Source organism: Felis catus, chromosome F1 (genome assembly GCF_018350175.1).
Source record: "Felis catus isolate Fca126 chromosome F1, F.catus_Fca126_mat1.0, whole genome shotgun sequence".
In the NCBI taxonomy this organism is placed as follows: domain Eukaryota; kingdom Metazoa; phylum Chordata; class Mammalia; order Carnivora; family Felidae; genus Felis; species Felis catus.
The window spans coordinates 57,773,204-57,792,688 of record NC_058384.1 but is presented as its reverse complement, the minus strand read 5'-3'; the positions used below and the strand labels follow the sequence as shown (position 1 = coordinate 57,792,688).

Sequence of the window (19,485 nt, the reverse complement as noted above, 5' to 3'; positions counted from 1 at the left end):
AATTTTCACATGGGACACAGCAAGGCTGTGAATTCAACCTGCGATGTAATTCTATAAGATGCAGGATCAACATTGTGGATCTGACTTTTTTATGCGTTGGCCCAGCAGCCACCACATCTAAGGGGTTCTTTTGGTTCAGTCATCCAAGCCCTCTGGTTCTTCGATTGTGATTTAATCAGATAATTTAAACTCTCACAGTCATAAGACATTGTCGCACCCCACAGTCCCCGTAGCCTTTATTTCCATACTTAGAGTTGACTGCAACAGGCACTTGGTCACTCAATGTCTCGTCTTCAAAAGAAAATTTGTAGGCACCAACAGGTGATAATTTCAATAATGCTTTTGTTATTGCATGCCATGGATTATTAATATCCATGTCACTGGCAATTATGTCACCACCGCTTTCAAACATAACGAGGTCAAATAACAAACCCCAGCTTCCCACATAGAAATATGCATGCAGTCACTACCGGCACCAAATATTTTATCAGCCGAGATTCAGTCCCGGAAACACCAGCACGCAATGTATTTCAAGCAAGGATTTAATACAGGCAATCAAGTACGTAAAAATTGCTTCCATTGATGGAGGAGTAAAGGTCAGGGAAGGATGTTTCTGCCTCTCAGAGAATGAGGAGGTTTCTGACAACCAGGTCGAAACCCGCAGGAACTCACTGTTGCGGCTGATGCGGTAAAATGTTGTAAAATCTCATCTGTCCAAATGCTGATGTTTGCATGCCGCAGACGGAGGAAAATTAATGACATCTACATCTATTCCGCCTTCCAAATCCTTTATGAGAATTTTGCATTGGTGAAATATAAAGCAGAACTTTACTGTCAAGAGATTCCGAGAATTGTCGTTCCCAAGGATACTCCGGGAGAACATACAAGAAGGGTGGGATTTTGAGACTGAGTGGGAGTAGAAATTGAAAAAGAAGGTGAAAAATAAAATAAAATAAATTTAAACAAGAAAGAGGCCTTGTACAGATGATGGCAATGTGCTCTGAATTAAGGAATATAAATAAGACAATTCTCTGCATCTGAGGTCCAGTGGGGGGATAAATGAGGAAAAAGGAATAAGGAAGCTCGTTCACCACATGTAGATGGAGCTCTCTGGGAATTTCACGTGTATATTCATATCAAAGTAAAAAAATTATATCTTCTTACTTCTTCCTTATTCAGGAGAAATTACTCAAAAGAAAAAGAACATATTGTGCACATTAAAATCCTTTTTAGTATTACGTATGAAAAAAAATAGTTGACATTCTCAAAAGCTTATCCTGAGAATTTTGAGTATTCCACATTTGCAGATTTGTTTACTTTTCCCTTTAATTTGGTCATTTTGGAGGGCGCCTGGGTGGCTCAGTCGGTTGAGAGTCCACCTGGTGATTTCAGCTCAGGTTGTGATCTCACGGTTTATGAGTTTGAGCCCTCTACCAGGCTCCACACTGACAGCTCGGAGTCTGCTTGGGATTCTCTCTCTCTCTCCCTCTCTCTCTGTCCCTCTCCTGTTCGCTCTCTCTCTCTCAAAATAAACAAACAAAATTTAATTTGGCCCTTCTTTGTTTTATGTATTTTGAGGGTATGTTATAAGTTCTATGCAACTTAATAATTGTTCTGTATCCTTTGTGGATTGGCTTTCTTTTTAAGTTTATTTATTTTGACAGAGAGAGAGAGAGAGAGAGACTGCACGCATGTGAGCGGGGGAGGGGTAGAGAGAGGGAGAGGAAGAGAGAATCACAAGCATGCTCAGTGTTGTCAGCTCAGAGCCCAATAACAGGGCTCGATCCCACAGAGCCTGAGATCATGACCTGAGCAGAAATCAAGAGTCAGATGCTTAACCAACTGAGCCACCCAGGCGCCCCTGTACCTTTCTTTTGGAGAAGTGTCCACAGCTCTCTTTTGAGAGCTAAGCATAGCATATGCAATATGCCTCAGCAATTCCACTCCTAGATACATACCCAACAGAAACTTATTACAGATGTACACCAAGAGATATGTACAAAAATGGTCATAACAACACTATCTGCAATGACTCAAAACTGGAAGTAACCCAAATGCCTATCAAGATTTAGACAAACTGGGGTAAATCTTACAAGAGAATACTATGCAGTTGTGAAAATGAACTGCTACACGTGGCAATGTGGGTAAATCACACAAACATAATGCTGAATGAAAAAAGCCAGAAGAAAGAGTACACACCAGATGACTCTGTGTGTGTGTGTGTGTGTGTGTGTGTGTGTGTGTATTTCAGAAGAAGCACAATTAACCCATGGTGTTAAAAGTCATGATCGTGGGGGCACCTGGGTGGCTCAGTCAGTTGAGCGCCCGACTTCAGCTCAGGTCACAATCCCTCAGTTCGTGAGTTCGAACCCCACATCGGGCTCCCTCCTGTCAGCGCATAGCCCACTTCAGATCCTCTTTCCCCCTCCCTCTGCCCCTCCCCTGCTTGCACTCTCAAAAATAAATAGAACATTAAAAATAATAAAAAATCAATAAAATTCATGATTGTGACCCCTTTTGAGAATGAAAGGATGATAGTAAGTGGAAAGGGGGCTGGTAATGTTCTACTTCTTGATCTGGACATTTGTTATATGGGTGTGTTGACTTTGTGAATATTCATCAAGCTTTACAATTATGATTGTTGTACTTTTCTGAGTGCACAATCCCCAAATCCTATTAAATATAAGATATGAAACATCAACTCAGTGGACTAATTTTAATTATTAAAAGTTACATTTATTTTGGGGCGCCTGGGTGACGCAGTCGGTTAAGCGTCCGACTTCAGCCAGGTCACGATCTCGCGGTCCGTGAGTTAGAGCCCCGCGTCAGGCTCTGGGCTGATGGCTCGGAGCCTGGAGTCTGCTTCCGATTCTGTGTCTCCCTCTCTCTCTGCCCCTCCCCCGTTCATGCTCTGTCTCTCTCTGTCCCAAAAATAAATAAATGTTGAAAAAAAAATTTTTTTAAGTTACATTTATTTCAAACTGTGGAAAATGTTTATAACATACTCGTACATAAAAAAGAAGGTACAAATTGCATCTGCATTACAACTACAATTATTGTATAGGTGGCTCAGTTGGTTAAGCAGCCGACTTTGGCTCAGATCATGATCTCGCAGTTCACGAGTTTGAGCCCAGTGTCAGTCTTGTGCTGACAGCTCAGAGCCTGGAGCCTGCTTCGGATTCTGTGTCTCCCTCTCTCTCTGCACCACCCCCCCCAGCTTGTACTCTGTCTCTCTCTCTCTCTCAAAAATAAATAAAACATTAAATATATATATATTACAACTATTGTATAAATAAGTACTAAGTGGAAAGTTTCGGAAGAAAATAAACCAAAATGATGAGGGGCGCCTGGGTGGCGCAGTCAGTTAAGCGTCTGACTTCAGCCAGGTCACGATCTCGCGGTCCGTGAGTTCGAGCCCCGTGTCAGGTTCTGGGCTGATGGCTCAGAGCCTGGAGCCTGTTTCCGATTCTGTGTCTCCCTCTCTCTCTGCCCCTCCCCCGTTCATGCTCTGTCTCTCTCTGTCCCAAAAATAAATAAACATTGAAAAAAAAATTAAAAAAAAAAATGATGAACAGTTATGTTATAGTGAAGACTCAATAGGAAATGTTTAAAACCATTTCCTTTAATGTCAATTCCATCTTTACAAAGTAGAGCACTTTTATAGGAAGAAAAAAACAGCCAAATTTTGTAAACGTTGGCTTTTCATTTTCTTTTTTTTTTTTTTAATTTTTTTTCAACGTTTTTATTTATTTTTGGGACAGAGAGAGACAGAGCATGAACAGGGGAGGGGCAGAGAGAGAGGGAGACACAGAATCGGAAACAGGCTCCAGGCTCCGAGCCATCAGCCCAGAGCCCGACGTGGGGCTCGAACTCACGGACTGCGAGATCGTGACCTGGCTGAAGTCGGACGCTTAACCGACTGCGCCACCCAGGCGCCCCATCATTTTCTTAACACTAGTAAAAATCTTAACCTTCTTCTGAGATTATCTTTGGAATAGAAAAAGCAAGTAGCAGATGAGTATCAGAATCACCTGTTGCTTTCAAAGACTCCCAAGCTCCTACCACTGCATTTTGATTATTTTTTACTATTTTTTAAGTTTCTTTATTTATTTTGAGAGAGAGAGAGACAGTGGGAGGAACAGAGAGAGAGGGAGAGAGAGAGAATCCCATGCAGGCTCTGCACCGTCAGTGTGGAGCCAGATGTGGGGCTCAGACTCACAAACTGCGAGATCATGACCTGAGCCAAAATCAAGAGTCAGACGCTTAACCAAATGACCCACCCAGGTGACCCTTGATTACTTTTTTAAAAAAATTTATTCATTTTTTAGAGAGACAGAGCATGAGTGGGGGTGGAGCAGAGAGAGAGACACACGCACTCTGAAGCAGGCTTCAGGCTCTGAGCTGTCAGCACAGAGCCCGATGTGGGGCTCAAACCCACAAACCGCGAGATCATGACGTGAGCCAAAGTCAGCTGCTCTTTTAATGGACTGAGTCACCCAACCCACCCTTGATTATTTTTTTAAATGTTTATTTACTTATTTACAGAGAGAGTGTGTGAGCAGGGGAGGGGCAAAGAGAGAGGGAGAGAGAAAATCCCAGGCAGGCTCCATGCTGTCAGCACAGAGCCCAACGTGGGGCTTGATCTCACGAACCATGAGATCATGACCGGAGCTGAAACCAAGAGTCATATGCTTAACCAGCTGAGTCACCCAGGCTCCCCCTCCCTCTTGATTATTAACTGAGGATGTAAATTAGTCACTAATCTCAGTGAGCTTTTTTGTGTTGTGGGTCATTTGAAAATCTACTGGAAATGATGGAGCCTATCCCCAGAAAAATACAGATTCCTACACACACGTCAAATTCGTCAACAATTTCATGAATTTATGAAACCCCTTGAGAGCCGAGGACACAGATCCATAGTCACGAGGCAAAGTCCCCTGCCAACTGAGAACTGAATCCTCTAAGCATGGGAGAGTCCCCATATGTCTAGAGCCCTGAGGAGTTTCAAGAATCCAGCGTAAGAACAACCACTCTGATCCAACCCCTCGCTTCACACACGAAAAACACGAAACTCTGACAGGCACGTGATCTGTGCACGGTCCCAAAGGTACTCAGCAGAAACACTGGAACAAGACCCTTGGATTGACATTTGATCATTATCAACCAACCCTCTTCTGCTACAGTAATACTTCTGGACTTCGTCTTCTTGGTCTATCAGGACAGCTGTTCCAGCTTACTTTAGATTATGATGACATCACATCTCTTCCCACCATTTTATTTGCAAAATGTCTGTATCTTTACATTTAAGGTCTGTTTCCTATAAGCACCATATGGCTGGTTGTGATCTTTAATCCAGCCTCGTATCTCTTTTAATAATGTCATTTAATGTATTTGCATTTAATATACCTACCAATGTGTTTGTACTTAAACTACCATTATTGTACTATCTGTTTTATAATGTCTCCCTTATTATATTTTCCTTTTACTCTTTCTCGCCTTCTCTGGGACAAAGCTTCAAGGCTTTTTTGAACATTTCTGTTCTCCACTACTGGCTTGTGAATTATACATTCTTTTACCATTTCTTTTTAGTGGTCACCCTGAAGATCAGCACATCCATCCCTGACTTTGTAAAGTCTGACATAAATTAGAACTTTTCTTTCCCACGATAAAGCATGACGTAAAAACATTTTAAATTCCATTTCTCTTCCTCTCTTTTTGAGCTTCGTTGTCAAGTATTGTATCTACATATAGTTCATACCCACAAGACATTAGTATTACCTTTTATGAAAATAGTAGTTTATATTTTCACCATGTATTTATCCATTATATTGTTTTGTGTTTCTTTCTACAATTTTTTTTTTTTCCAATCCGGGATACTTTTCCTTCTGCCTGAAGAACTCGCTATGGTATTTTTTAGTATAGACATACAGCTAAGTTGTTTCTGTTTTTATAAAACATGACTTTATTTTGCCTTCATTTTAAACATTTCCTCTGGGTGTAGAATTCTAGGTTGACAGTTATTTTCTTTCAAAAATAAATACACTACACCATTGTCTTCTGGCTTTGATTGTTTCTCTTGAGAAATGAGCTAGGTCTTATTTTCTCCTTTTGAAGATTCCTTTCAAGATTTCTGTAGTTGCTTTCAAGTTCGTTTGGGTTTGGGGCTTTTTCTTTTGTTCTGTTGGTTTTGTTGTTGTTGTTGTTGTTGTCGTCGTCGTCTTAGGTTTTTTTAAGTCTGGCTATGATATGCCTAGAAGTGGATTCCTTTAAGCCAGTTTGGGATTTGTAGTGATTCTTGAATCTGTGGCTTGATGTCTTTTGACCGTCTGGAAAAATCGGTGGCTTTTAAGCTCTTCAAACATTTGTTCTGCGTCATTTGCTATCCCTTCTTTTTCTGAGGTTTGAATTACAGTGGATTTTTTCAAAAATTTTTCAAAAGTTACTCACAACATTATTGTCTGTATTATTTTCTCTTCTCTATTCTTAAATCTGTATGTGTTCTGCTGACATATATCTAGTTCATTAATTCTCTCTTCATCTGTATTTAATCCATTATTAGTTTGTTTCTTAATTTCAGATATTGTAGTTGTATTCTCAGATTGATATTTGTTACTTTTCTATAGATTACACTTAACTTCTAAACTTTTACTCATATATTCTTTTTTCTTGAACATACTAATCCCAATTCTATTACATGTCTGTATATGATCATTCCAACCTAGATACCCCGGTCTCTCTATTAACTGATTCTCTCTCTCTCTCTCTCTCTCACACACACACACACACACACACACACACGCACACACACACACATCATTAATCTATCTGGCAATTTCTTATTAAATACTGGGAGCAAATGAACTATCACTGCTCAAGTGGAGCAGGTGTATTAGAGAGTGAAAATTTTGCACAAAACTCTAAGAACATCCCACGATTTTTAAAAAATATGGTGAACTTTCTGAGTCACTGTTAATTTTAGAGCCAAATCCCCCAGAGGTGCATTTTCATTCCGCCTGCCCCACACCCCTCCACACAGGGCTGTTCCAATGCCACTGCCTCCAAGAAGTAGCCCAGATCACCAGCTGTGCGACTTTTCGCAAGGCGCTCAACCGTCCTGTGCCTCGATTTCCTCATCGGCAAAATGGAGACAATAGTGGTACTCACACCCCCAGACTGTTGCCTGCAACATTGCAAACTGCCCGATATGTATTATCATTGTTTTCGCCATTAGTACAACTGATTTGTAGAATTACTGTGCTGAATATAATTAGCCTGTGAAATGATACGTATGAGTGTGCTGGGTAAACGTCAAAGCATCTTCCATGTACAAGGCATCGTTATTTTTTTTTAACGTTTATCTGTTTATTGTGAGAGACAGAGCGTGCGCACACACTAGCTCGTGCGTGCCCATGAGTCAGAGAGGAGCAGAAAGACACCGAGAGAGAGAATCTCAAGCAGGCTTAGGCGGGCTCCGTGCTGTCAGCGCAGAGCCTGACTTCGGGTTCCATCGCACAAACCCTGAGATCATGACCTGAGCCAAAATGAAGAGCTGGATACTTAAGTGACTGAGCCACCAGGCACCCCTCTAAGGCATCATTATTAACATAGTTGGCTCAATAACTATGCTACAGTCATAGGTCATAAAATGAACATGGAAGGAATATTTACCCTGTATGAAGCCCTGACAGTTGTTCTCTTTGGGGAATTAAAGAGAGCTGCCCCAACAGAATCCCAGGGGAAGAAAGCTGCCTGGAAGAAAGATGACCCCTAGATAAACAACCATAAACAGATTTCAGTATCATCATTAGGGCAACAAATCATCCTTCAAACCCGCCAGCTGACAGCTCTGTGATCCAGTACTGATGGGAAAGTAAACCCTGCTGGGGTCAAATAATTGAGGGAAATATGGCCAGATTAGATGTCATCCGATGAGTTTACATTCTATAATAATTGAAACAGTCATCGGAGCTCCAACCCTGCCTTAATCCAGCTCTGCAATACTTAATATTTGTGGCTGCTCCTGGTGGCTCTCTCTCAGCCCTCGCTCCTGGCCCAGGATTTGTTGAAATAAACTGGATTTCCTGGGTGAGATTTGAAATAAATTAGCCACGTGACGGCCACCTTCCCACCAGGTGCCCACTGGGTTCCATGTACTGCGTGATTCTAAGCGCTTAGAAGCACTTTTTAACAGCAACTCAGTTGCCCCAAGAGAAAAGAACGAATCGTTCATCTGCTGGCCCCAACAACCAGGAGGAATCGATTAAATTACCAGACTGTGCCATGGGCCTTGTTTGCAGCACGAGAGACAATTCTAGCATTTGAGTCAGAGCAAAAGAGGCAGCCCCGAGAAGGGCAGAGCCCAAGGCCGTCCCGTGGTTTGTTGTGGTCCACTTGGGCCGTCCGTCTCCCTGAGATCATACGGCAGCCGCTCCCCTCTGTCCGGTCGCCTGGATTCCTTCACGAAATTCCACTTCATATTTTCATATTTGTAAGTCCGCATAGCTGCTCCCCACCATTCATTCTTGCCCTTTCCCCCATCTGTTTATATGAGGCAACCACATGAGAGGAAAAAATAAGACACCCTAGAAATTAATTCCATGAAGTAAGAATTTACTGTCTCTGCCTCCTAGGGGAGCACAAAAGAAGGGGAGAGGCCATTCCGTAATTCACTCCTGAAAACGTGACAGCTGCTGGTTTCTCAGGTCGGGGGGTGGGGGCACCGCGTTTTATTTTCCAGGGCCCAGAGTTTGTCTCTCTTCTTGATCTGTGCAGTGACGGTCTTCTTGAAAGACCAAGTTCATCAAGCGTTCCGTGGGAGTATCGGGCTGGGCAACTGACTCAGTGTGCTCACTGTCATTGAGGATAAGAAAATGTCGAAGTTTGAAGGGAGCTGAGATATTATCACATCCAACCACGATATTTTACAGATGAGGAAACAAAGGCCACATGGATAATTGTTCGCCTGAGGCCGTGTATCAGGTATGTGGCATAGTCAAGACCAGAAGTCTCAAAATCTCTTCACTCCCCAGTCCGGAGAATATTCCCCGCAACGTGCTCCCTGAGTTCTGTGCATCCCTACCTTGTATTGAGTCCCCCATGGAGCTCAGACTCAGAAAAGCCCTGTCAGTGACAGAGAGGGCACTCTACAGGTGTAAATCCATATAATCTTCCCAGATGACAGGAATATCCCCTGTGATTCCAGAAAAAAATTCACTTCACAATATATGTTCTAAAGAATAGAGATGTTCATAAAGTTGTATGCAAAAACAACTTAGCAATTAATAATATAGAATTCATATTATAGACAAGATCTCAAAATTATATCTATGATACCAATCTTTCAATTACAGAGAAAGAGAGATTTGAAGGACACTACCAATTGGATCGTAAAAAGGGTTTTCCTCTTTGTTGCTTTTTCTTTTTCTCTTTTCCCAGAGAAGATGAATTTATTTTTTCGATGCAAATATACCACCCTTCAAGGCATATAAGATAGTTATAATTTCTGAAAGTTGTATCTGCCGGCGAGAACCACAATCTTGTTGATTCATACGCCTCAATCCTTCGGTGCAGAGATTCAGTGCTTTATGCTTAAACGTGGCAGAAAAGGTGTCTCGAAAGAGGAACCACTATCAGCTCAGAAAAGAAGAGTTCCTTATTCATTCTGCGTCTGTTGGGATGAAACAAGATGACTTCTCTTGTTTTGCATCAGACGCTAAATCTAAAATAATAATCTTAACAAATAGTCCCATTCTGGTTTTCCTTTCTTATCCATAGTTTCGCTCTGATGTGACAGAACATAAGGTTAATGGCCCGATGTAAACTAATGTTGCAGAAACATCACGTCTAATTTTTCACCTGAAATAAACAATATAAAATGTATTTTGGTGATCTGAAATTAAAGGTTGCAAGTCTTCAGGGCTCAGTTTTCCGAGAACGATCAACTAGAAGAAAAATATATCAAATACTGTATTTTTTCATTCTTCTAAAACATAAGGTCTTTGTATAAATTAAAACAGTACTTAAGTCAAACACATATGCAACACACTCATGAATTGCATTAGAAAGACTTAAAAAGTTTAGGGGCACCTACGTGGCTCAGTCAGTTGAGCGTCCAACTTTGGCTCAGGTCACGATCTCACGGTTCTTTTCTGTGCTGACAGCTCAGAGCACAGAGCCTGCTCCAGATTCTGGGTCTCCCTTTCTCTCTACCTCTCCCCCACTCATGCTCTGTCTCTCTCTCAAAAGTAAATAAATGTTTAAAAAAAATTTTTTAAGCCCTTAAAAAGTTTAAATGCTTAAACAAAAATAAAAGTAAATAAAGGTAAAAAATCAAAGCAAAAAATACTGCAAACAAAAATAATCTATGACCCTATCTTACAGTTCTAGATTTACAGTAACAAGTACAGCTAAAATGAACACTGAGGTCACTTGATGTGAGATGGTCCTCCCCTAGTTGCTTTGAACTTTTGGGGTTTTGGCTTTGCAATAAATGTGTAGTAAATATCTGTAGTGCCTTGTACATGATAAGTGGGTGGGGAGTAGGGATTCTGCAGCGTGTTTATTAACAAAACGATCTTTGTTATCTGTGTACTCCTGAAGTTTATATATTCGCAGATCAATATATTCCACAAGAGTTTTTCTTCCATCAGTTCCATATTTTTAGTAAGAATCTTTTCCAAATAGGAGCACACAGGTTGCTCTTCCATTGCAACACCAACAATGACCAAACGTCAGCGATGTCTTCCTGCCACTTGGCGTGAATGTCCCACGCGGAGATGGTTGACCAGACTACATAGATTCCGAAGAAAAGACAGCAACTCGGAGTTGGGAATATCAGAGTTGTCACTTGCTTTCTTTGCTAGGAAAGAAGAAATTGCATTTTTAAGGTCATTCTCAAGGAGAGGATGGTTTTGTGGCACAATTTTACACTCTGGGGTTTGTAATATTTCCTCCACCAGGTTGCTGCGGACTCTTCTCAATGGAAGCATTTAAGTCTCCAGTCACGGTTCCAGATGTCAATCCAGTTCTGAAAGGAAAAGGAAAAGGAAAAGGAAAAGGTGTGGAGGGTGACTCGTGCAAGGCTCCTGAGGTCGATGACGATTGTAGGTCAATCATACGTTTGGATCCCTTATTTCCCAAAACCGGCCGATGCCGCTTTCCAATAGGAATCCAATTCTGCCGTTGAAACCTAATCATATTCATCAATTGCTGAGCTCCAGGTGACAACCTTGACCCCGGAAACTCCACGATAGTTTGGACCCTCTGGAGGTCTAGCCTCGATCCTAAAAAACAAAAAATACTGCAAACAAAAATAATCTATGACCCTATCACCTTACAGTTCTAGATTTGCAGTAACGGGTACGCTTTCAATGAACACTGAGGTCACTTGATGTATGTAAGATGATCCTCCCTTACTTGCTTTGAACTTTTGAAGGAGAGCTCGTTGAAGAATTTGCTGAAAGCGGCCTCATGTGTACCATAACTTTAGTGATGAACACATATTGCTTTTCACCAACGGAGAGCAACTTTATTTTACAAGCGTGGCTGGGGGACTCCAATTTTCTATATTTTTTGTAGAAAATCATTTTGTGCTCGCCCCGTTAGGGCCACATCTCAGGTAAAAGGAACAGGGGTGTTCATCTTGGCTGTTCAGGCTTCTCTTCAAAATCACCAGATCTCGGCCCCAGGACAGGTGGCACGCGGACGAGCCTGGGTGCGAGGAAGGCTCTGGGCCAGAGTTCCACCTGCAGCATCCCAGGAAGAGGCCAGCATCGGGCGGCAGGTCAGTCCCTTGTCCTCAGGCCCGGTCTCCATTCTGCCGCCGCCAGCCCAGGCTAACCCCGGAAGCTCTCTTTGTGATTTTCTGAGGTTTTTTTCCAAGTTGTATACACTGATTGTGTTTGTACTTTACTATTTTAATTGGGACAAACGTTACTTAAAACAAAGCAAATGTTTTAGTAAACACTTCTTCATCTTGTTCTTGAGCTACACCTCCACTGAGTGCTTCTTTGAAATCAATTTTCTGGTCCGTGAAGTGACTGGACCACCACCACCCCACCCCACCCCGCCCACCAAACTACCATCCCATTCTGATCCCCTCCCCTGGAGGCTACATCCCACTTCCTGTTCCTCCTGCAATATACATGCTCTCTGGTCTATTGAGCTCCTGCCACAAAGAGAATTCTCACTCTAAAGGCCAGTATTTTAGTCCTGAATTCCGGCACCCCAACGTTCCAGCATCTGATGTCAGACAGAACCATTGGGCCAGTTGCCCTGAGAACCACACTGACATTGACTTGGATCATTCCCACACCTGGTGGCCCAGATATGTGCGGAAGTCTGGCCTTCTCTTGCCCTTGCTGGAATCCCTGCTCAAGGCCTCCTTCCTAGTTCCAACATCCTCTGGTGGCTTTTCAAATCCAGGGGTTGAGAACCCAGCAGGCTTTGAGTCTGTATCCACCGGAGCCATGACGTCTGGAATCAACTGAGGTTGAGGTTCTCCTATGGACAGCTCCCTGGAAGAGGTCCTCATCATCTAACACTCATAGCATGGCAGAAAGCAAGCAACAGTGTAAGGGCTTGTGTTTAAAGAAACATTTAGCAAGGGTGGTTGAGCTTTAGATGAATACATTCCATTTCACCATAGACACAAGCAAACCATGGGGGTCTTGTCGGACTTGGCACTTTATGGTTCCCAGAGATGGCACCATATTTCTAAAAGCTGTTTCCAAGGAATCTTCAAAGAAAGCAAGCTCAAGAAGAAAATCAAACAGAGCTCTTAGGCAAGTTAGTTGCCCTTAAAACCCAGTTGTCTATAAAAAAATACCTTTAAATAAAGTTTTCCCTCTAGATTATAAGAGAGAACTCTTAAACATGGTTCATGTGACAGAGGCATGGGGTCGGGGCAGTGGAAAATGAGCATCCCTGACTTGCCTTGTGTGAAAGGAAACTATAGCTTTAGTTTTACCCATTAAAATCAGGTTAGCGTATAAATTTTTGGCAGGAAATTAAATGATGCAAACAGATGTAGATAGCAGCATCTTAATGCCCAAAGCAGTTTGTCTTTAAATATAAGAATACAATAAAATAAGGGGGAAAGTTCATTTCTGAGCATCTGTTTTTATCTCGAGAGGAACTATCGGAGACAAGAGGGTGAGATTGCTTTTGGAACCGTGTAAACATGAGTCAGGCAGAGCAGGTATGAGGGGACGGCTCTGGGGCTCAAGGTCCAAGGGTCAGACCAAGAGGAGGGACAGTAACTCAGAAGGCTGTTTTGCCAGCCTGAGCAGCACGTGGCAGGACCCCGTTGCAAGCCTTTTACGGTCATCCACTTCGTGGGTCCTGGGATATCTCCACCCAAGGCAGACCCACTCGGGGTCATTGACTGGGGCCCGGTGATTCCGTCACCGAGTCCGATTTCCTTGCGGTATATTTGTTAGCACATTCTACAGCTTCAAGAAGTCAGACAATACGGGGATAGAAAGGCACCTGGGGCCAAGAACAAGAATTGAATTTCCTATGAAAATAACAAACTACAGGAACCTCTATTCCCTATAGTTCTTCCATGCAAGCCATACCCAAACCACATCCCAACGATGTAGGGGACACAACTCTGGGATGGATTATGTGGTCAGTGAGTTGGAGGCTGTATGCAAATGCTTGACTGCAGAATAATAGGTGGAATATTACATCAGTTATCATTTCAAAAAAAAATATGTTATTTCTGTTTTGCATATAAAGGCACTGGTAAAATTCTATAAGGATATACCAGTCTCATAACAATGGCTACTTGTAAATGCATAAGCTCTAAGTGAAGTGTCTGAGGAGATATGCAAAGGCTTCCAGGATTAGATGAGATTAATTTTGAAGAATATGTAAGAAATGTAGGAATTCCCAAAGCAAATAAGGAAAAGGTGGTATTCCAGTAAAGAGGTCAGCATTTCAGGCTACCACCAGTAATTCCGTATAGCCTGAATATAAGGTGCATAGAAAGAGTTGATAAGAGATGAGATTGGAAAAGGAGGCAGGCTTCTGATCTTGATGAGTCTTGTATTTAATTCCAAATAAGTTTCGTTTTTTCCTATAGGCAATAGAGAGCCTACATTTGATTACCAGTAACAGAAGGATCATCCAAGGATGACTCAATAAGAACATCTATTTCATCATGTATTAGCTCTGTTGCCATGTGGACAGGGTGGAAAACAAGAGTGGATACAAGGCAGATACCCTGTTGGACAGGAGACATGAAGCCAGCGGTTTCTGAGATTGCGTCTGATGAACCCCTAGGGCAGTGAGGAGGGAAGGAGCCAGGTGGGGAGGGACTCCCATTTAGGGGGTGCTGACATGCTTGGCCAACTTGATTTGGAGTGAGAGCCAGAATTCATCCTTATATTGCCAAGAACAGTTTGCAAGAGTAGACGAAAAAAAAAAAACTAACCCAGGGTGGGGAAAAAAAATCAGACCAGTAAGACTGGTGGAGAAGGAGCATGAGGGAACTTTCTGGAGTGATGGTAATACTCTATACCTTGATAGGGGGTTTGGTTACACAGGTGTATAAATGTGTCAAAATTGATTGAATGGTACACCCAGAGATTTGTGCCTTTCTGTGCAGAATTCACCCTCCACTTAAAAAAAAAGACCCTAAACAAACACTGCATTCTAGTTAATGAACATACAGTAAAGCATTTAGGAGTAGCGTGAACTAATGAAATGTACTACTTTGAAATGTACCAAAATAGGAAGTAGATTTATGGATGGGTGGAGACATGGAGAAGTGGGTTCATATGTGTAAACAAATACAGCACAAGTGAATTGTATAATCTTGGTGGCACCAATTCACTGTAAGATTCTCTCAACCTATGTTTAGAAATTTTTCATCTAAAACATGGGAGGAGGTGGGAAGTGACCTACAAGAAAATCTTTTCTCAGAGCCTTAATTCCTACACGTCCTTGGGTTCACATAGTCACAGACCCGGCACAAGACAAATCTGATTATTTTGTAATTAGATAGTGCCCCAATAATGGCACCCTGAATTTCCAGGAAAAACCTTTCACTGGATGGATGGGTAGACACTCTCTCCCGAACTCTGACCACAGTGTTTCAGACAGAACAGTTTGCATACATTAATCGATAGCTGTTACACAGTAGTCCTTCATCAAGTGCAAGAATTAAATTCTTGAAAGCCCCGGGGCGCCTGGGTGGCTCAGTCGGTTGAGCGTCCGACTTCGGCTCAGGTCATGATCTCGCGGTCTGTGAGTTTGAGTCCCGCGTCGGGCTCTGTGCTGACCGCTCAGAACCTGGAGCCTGTTTCAGATTCTGTGTCTCCCTCTCTCTCTGACCCTCCCCTGTTCATGCTCTGTCTCTCTCTGTCTCAAATATAAATAAACGTTAAAAAAAATTTTTTTAAATAAATAAATAAATTCTTGAAAGCCCCATGGGATGTGAATTGAAGAACTGAAGATTCTATTAGGAATATAGTGCCGGAAGATAAAGGTTCCAAAAGAACCCAAAAATTTTAAAAAAATGTTCCTAAATATTTTTCACAGCAAAGTAACTACACAATTTAAATTTTTAAATTTTCGCAGTAATCATTAGCACCACAAAATTAAATATTTGCCATCCCTTTCTCAAGGCCATGGTGTCCCCAGCTCCGCCCTATTAGCATTTCAGGTCCCATCATTCTTACGGGGGTGGGGGCTGTCCTGTGCACATCTGGCCAAATACCGGGACTTCTCGCCTCAGTGGTGACAACCAAACATGTCTCCAGACATTCCCAAACATCCCCAGGGGAGAAACCGCCCCTGGTTGAGCTCCTGGGCACCACATCCTTGTCCTGGGCTGCTTTTCTCAGCGTTTCAATGAGATGCTTGCAGATGCATTTGCTTTGTTCTGAGTGAGTCCCGAACCAACAGGCACATACCCCGCATCCAGTCCTTCCCCCGACTGTCCAGTGCTATCTGGTTTTATGGTTCCAGATTGTTCTGCCCGGCTCCAGAAGAAACATGGGAACCTTGCACCTTGAGACAGAAAAAGCTTTCACCGAACTTTATCTAAATAATGTGCTCAGGGGCGCCTGGGTGGCGCAGTCGGTTGAGCGTCCGACTTCAGCCAGGTCACGATCTCGCGGTCCGTGAGTTCGAGCCCCGCGTCGGGCTCTGGGCTGATGGTTCGGAGCCTGGAGCCTGTTTCCGATTCTGTGTCTCCCTCTCTCGCTGCCCCTCCCCCATTCATGCTCTGTCTCTCTCTGTCCCGAAAATAAATAAAAATAAATAAATAAAAATAATAATAATGTGCTCAGCTCTCTGTTCTCTCTGTTCTGATGCCTTTAATTCCCCACCTCCTTCTCCCCCCTACACACACACACACACACACACACACACGGGTGTAAAGACTCCCTTGCAGACTACATCATGCCAAAGTCCCCCTCTTGAGCCTCTCTCTCCTGCTCTGCCTCTGGCATGACGTCTCTTTTCTAGTCCCTAAAACAAGTCTCCTAACTTTTTCTAATTATCCCCAGCTTGAGTGACTCACAATTCTGGGTTTTCATCATTTCAGCAAGATGTGCAAAAGCAAACCTAGACATATGAGAACTTTGGGGAAAGAAATCGACGCTAAGGGGAAGGTGACCCAACATTCTGCATTCGATCTAAGGTTTATAGCTACCAAAGTTGGCGTGACTACTCATGCTGCCCGTGTGGGGGCACAGGGACCTTCCTGGGTTCTCCTTTGCCACCCTGAGCAGTGCATGGTCACTCCCAGTATTGGCAGGAGAATCCTAGAACTCCTGCTCTGACCTAGGAGGGGTTATAACTTTTTCAAGGGAGACTGCATCTCCAACAAGGATGTGACCGTGCAGGAAATTTCCCTTAAATGGCAACTCTGGGGTCCCTCTGGATGTTGCCCTAACCAGAAATGCCCTTTGGGTCTCCTCAGTGTCGAAGTGCCATGATGGCTTCCAGACCCCCCGCGCGCGGTAACTTCGGCCCAGACTCCAAGTGAGATGGTGTCACTGACTGTTTGCTGGTAGGAGGAGTGAATGTTTTCCTAACCCTTCCATCTCCCTCTCTAAGTCTCAATGCCCTGCTGGGTCTGGACTGACAAGATTCAGCTCCATTGACTTCTTAGAAACACGGGATAGAAATAGCCAAATTAGGGGCGCCTGGGTGGCTCAGTCGGTTGAGCGTCTGACTTCTCAGGTCATGATCTCGCAGTTCATGAGTTCGAGCCCCGCGTGGGGTTCTGGGCCGACAGCTCAGAGCCTGCTGCTTCGGATTCTGTGTCTCCCTCTCTCTCTGTCCCTCCCACCCCTCGCACTCTGTCTCTCTCTCAAAACTAAATAAACATTTAAAAAAAAAGAAAGAAAGAAATGCCCAAATCAGCCAGGCCCTCAGGGACCCACATCCTTGGAGAAGCACCTCTCTTATCCCCCGTCCATGTCACATGGCACTGCATCACCCAGACCCCAGTACCTGCCTCTTCCCCATCAGACTGCAAGCTCCGTGAGAGCTGGAATATAGATCGATCACCGCTGATCTCCCAGCACTGATCACAGTACCTGGAACACAGCAGATGCTTGATAAGCACTTCATGAGTAGAAAGGAGGAGAAGCCCGGTTTCAAGCATGTCAGGATTTTACAATTCCCGAGCTGCTGCCGGAAGAACCGGGCAAAGGGAGGTAAGAATGAGTTTGCACATTTGGTAAAAGAATCCGTGCTCTAGGAAAGAGGTTGACCCTAACTGGTTTCCCATCCTGGACAAAACTGACAGATCTTTCTGGTACTCTGACATTTGGTTTCTGGGCCTGTGTTTGTTTAATCAATGAAAGTCGCGATGACTGGCTTCTCTCCACACCGTCCTCACAGCTTCTGGGAGTTCCAAGGCAGAGCTAGAGCCGGAGAGGCTGCGGGGAGACCCCAACGTCCCACGGTTTTCCAAGCCATGTACTCACCCACCCTGTTCATGCAACGAGTCACCAAAACCCAATTGCCAAACTGGGGGGCGCTGTGGGTTCAGGCAGTCTGGAGCTGAGGAAGGATTTTATTTCTCGTATCTTCTCCGCTCCTGCCGCAGTAAACGAATCACACCTTTGACTGTCAGCCAATCCCCTGACAACCAGTCAGTACACAGAGAGTAATTGTCAAGGGGCGTGGCCTGTGATCGAGGACACACTGACTAACTTCTGCGTGGCTCGATTCAAGACCTCTTTTGCAAGCTATGCTCCCTTTAAATACGGAAAACCAGAAATGGGAGTCGCATTGAAGCAACGTTGGCAAACAATTGGGCAGCATCCCTTAGAATTTTAAAGGATCTTACCCTATAACCTAGTATTCTAATTCTCCCTCGGAAAACACATGTGTGAATAAGCTAATGAGTAATAAAGCGTGCACAAGGATGTTAACTGAAAACGTGGAAATGAACAAAATGCCCAACAAGAGGTGAAGGGCAAAATAAGCTGATAGAGCCATACGAAATAATATTTGGTGCACGCAGCAGTTGAAGTGCAGTTAACTTGTTTGTACTAGCATGAGGAGGTCTCTAAGACATGTTAGGTCTTTAAAAAATGAATATAAATAACACAGTAGGAGCCCATTTGCTTAAAGCGTACATCCGTGTGTGTGTGTGTGTGTGTGTGCACGCACACACAAAAACACACTACACAACCTAAATCTTTCTATAAATACAACAACCCTAGAATGTAAATCGATCGGGAAATGTGTGGAAAGGTCCACATCAGTCTACTGACCATGGTTACCTTAGGGTTGAAGTCAGAGAAGGAGAGAGAGGAGCAGAGAAGCCGAGGGTGTTGAGCAGGACAGAGTACGGTCTGATGTGTAATATTTTAGCTTTTACAAGAAGATAATATTCATGTGCACCTTGAAAATGTAACAAATCCAAAAATGGGCTGGGGGGACTACACCTCTCCATCTCTGCAGGGGAAGGAAGGCTATTAAACGGAAATCCCAGGAAATAGCAGCTCTTAGAATTAGCACAATGTCCTGAATGTGGGCAGGACTTGCACAGCTGAATTAATGCACTGACAATGCTCCCAATGCAAAAATGTAAACCCTTCGCCTTGAGAATTCTTCACCAGGAAGGGCTCTTCTGTATTAGGCAGAAAGTTGGACTAGATCCCCTTTAGTGTTAGATGCCTGGAACGCAGTGTCATCATCCAGTGTGTGATGACAACAGGTACAATGTACTGAACATCGACGTTTGCCCAGCACAGCCTGGGCACCTCACATGCCGTGTCTCAGCCAGTTCTAATCCCGGAGGTTTGTAGAGTTATTTCCACCTTACAAGTGAGGAAACCAAGTTCGTAATAAGCAGTGAGCTGAGGTATGGAACCAGATGTGCTTTATTTCAAAGCCCATTCTTTTAACCCCGATGCCGCAGAGTGCACTAGAATTCGGGGGCTCTGCCCCCTGGAAGAGGGTTAGGGGTTTTTGGAGGGGCCCTTTCTAAAATGTTTCCCAAAAGTTTGGAAT

General features: G+C 43.4%; 2 long non-coding RNA genes and 1 pseudogene across 6 annotated transcripts in view; all 3 read right to left on the bottom strand.

Moving 5' to 3' along the window:
- The window catches only part of LOC109495764, a 70,443-nt gene that overhangs the window by 34,794 nt on the left and 16,164 nt on the right, over positions 1–19,485 (bottom strand). The window lies entirely within an intron of this gene.
- LOC123382790 lies at positions 7,667–10,173 on the bottom strand. The gene is made up of 2 exons (XR_006591752.1): positions 8,270–10,173; positions 7,667–7,767 (listed from the first exon to the last, which is right to left on the bottom strand). It is a non-coding gene; the product is annotated as an uncharacterized LOC123382790 (long non-coding RNA).
- LOC101100278 lies at positions 10,286–12,034 on the bottom strand (annotated as a pseudogene).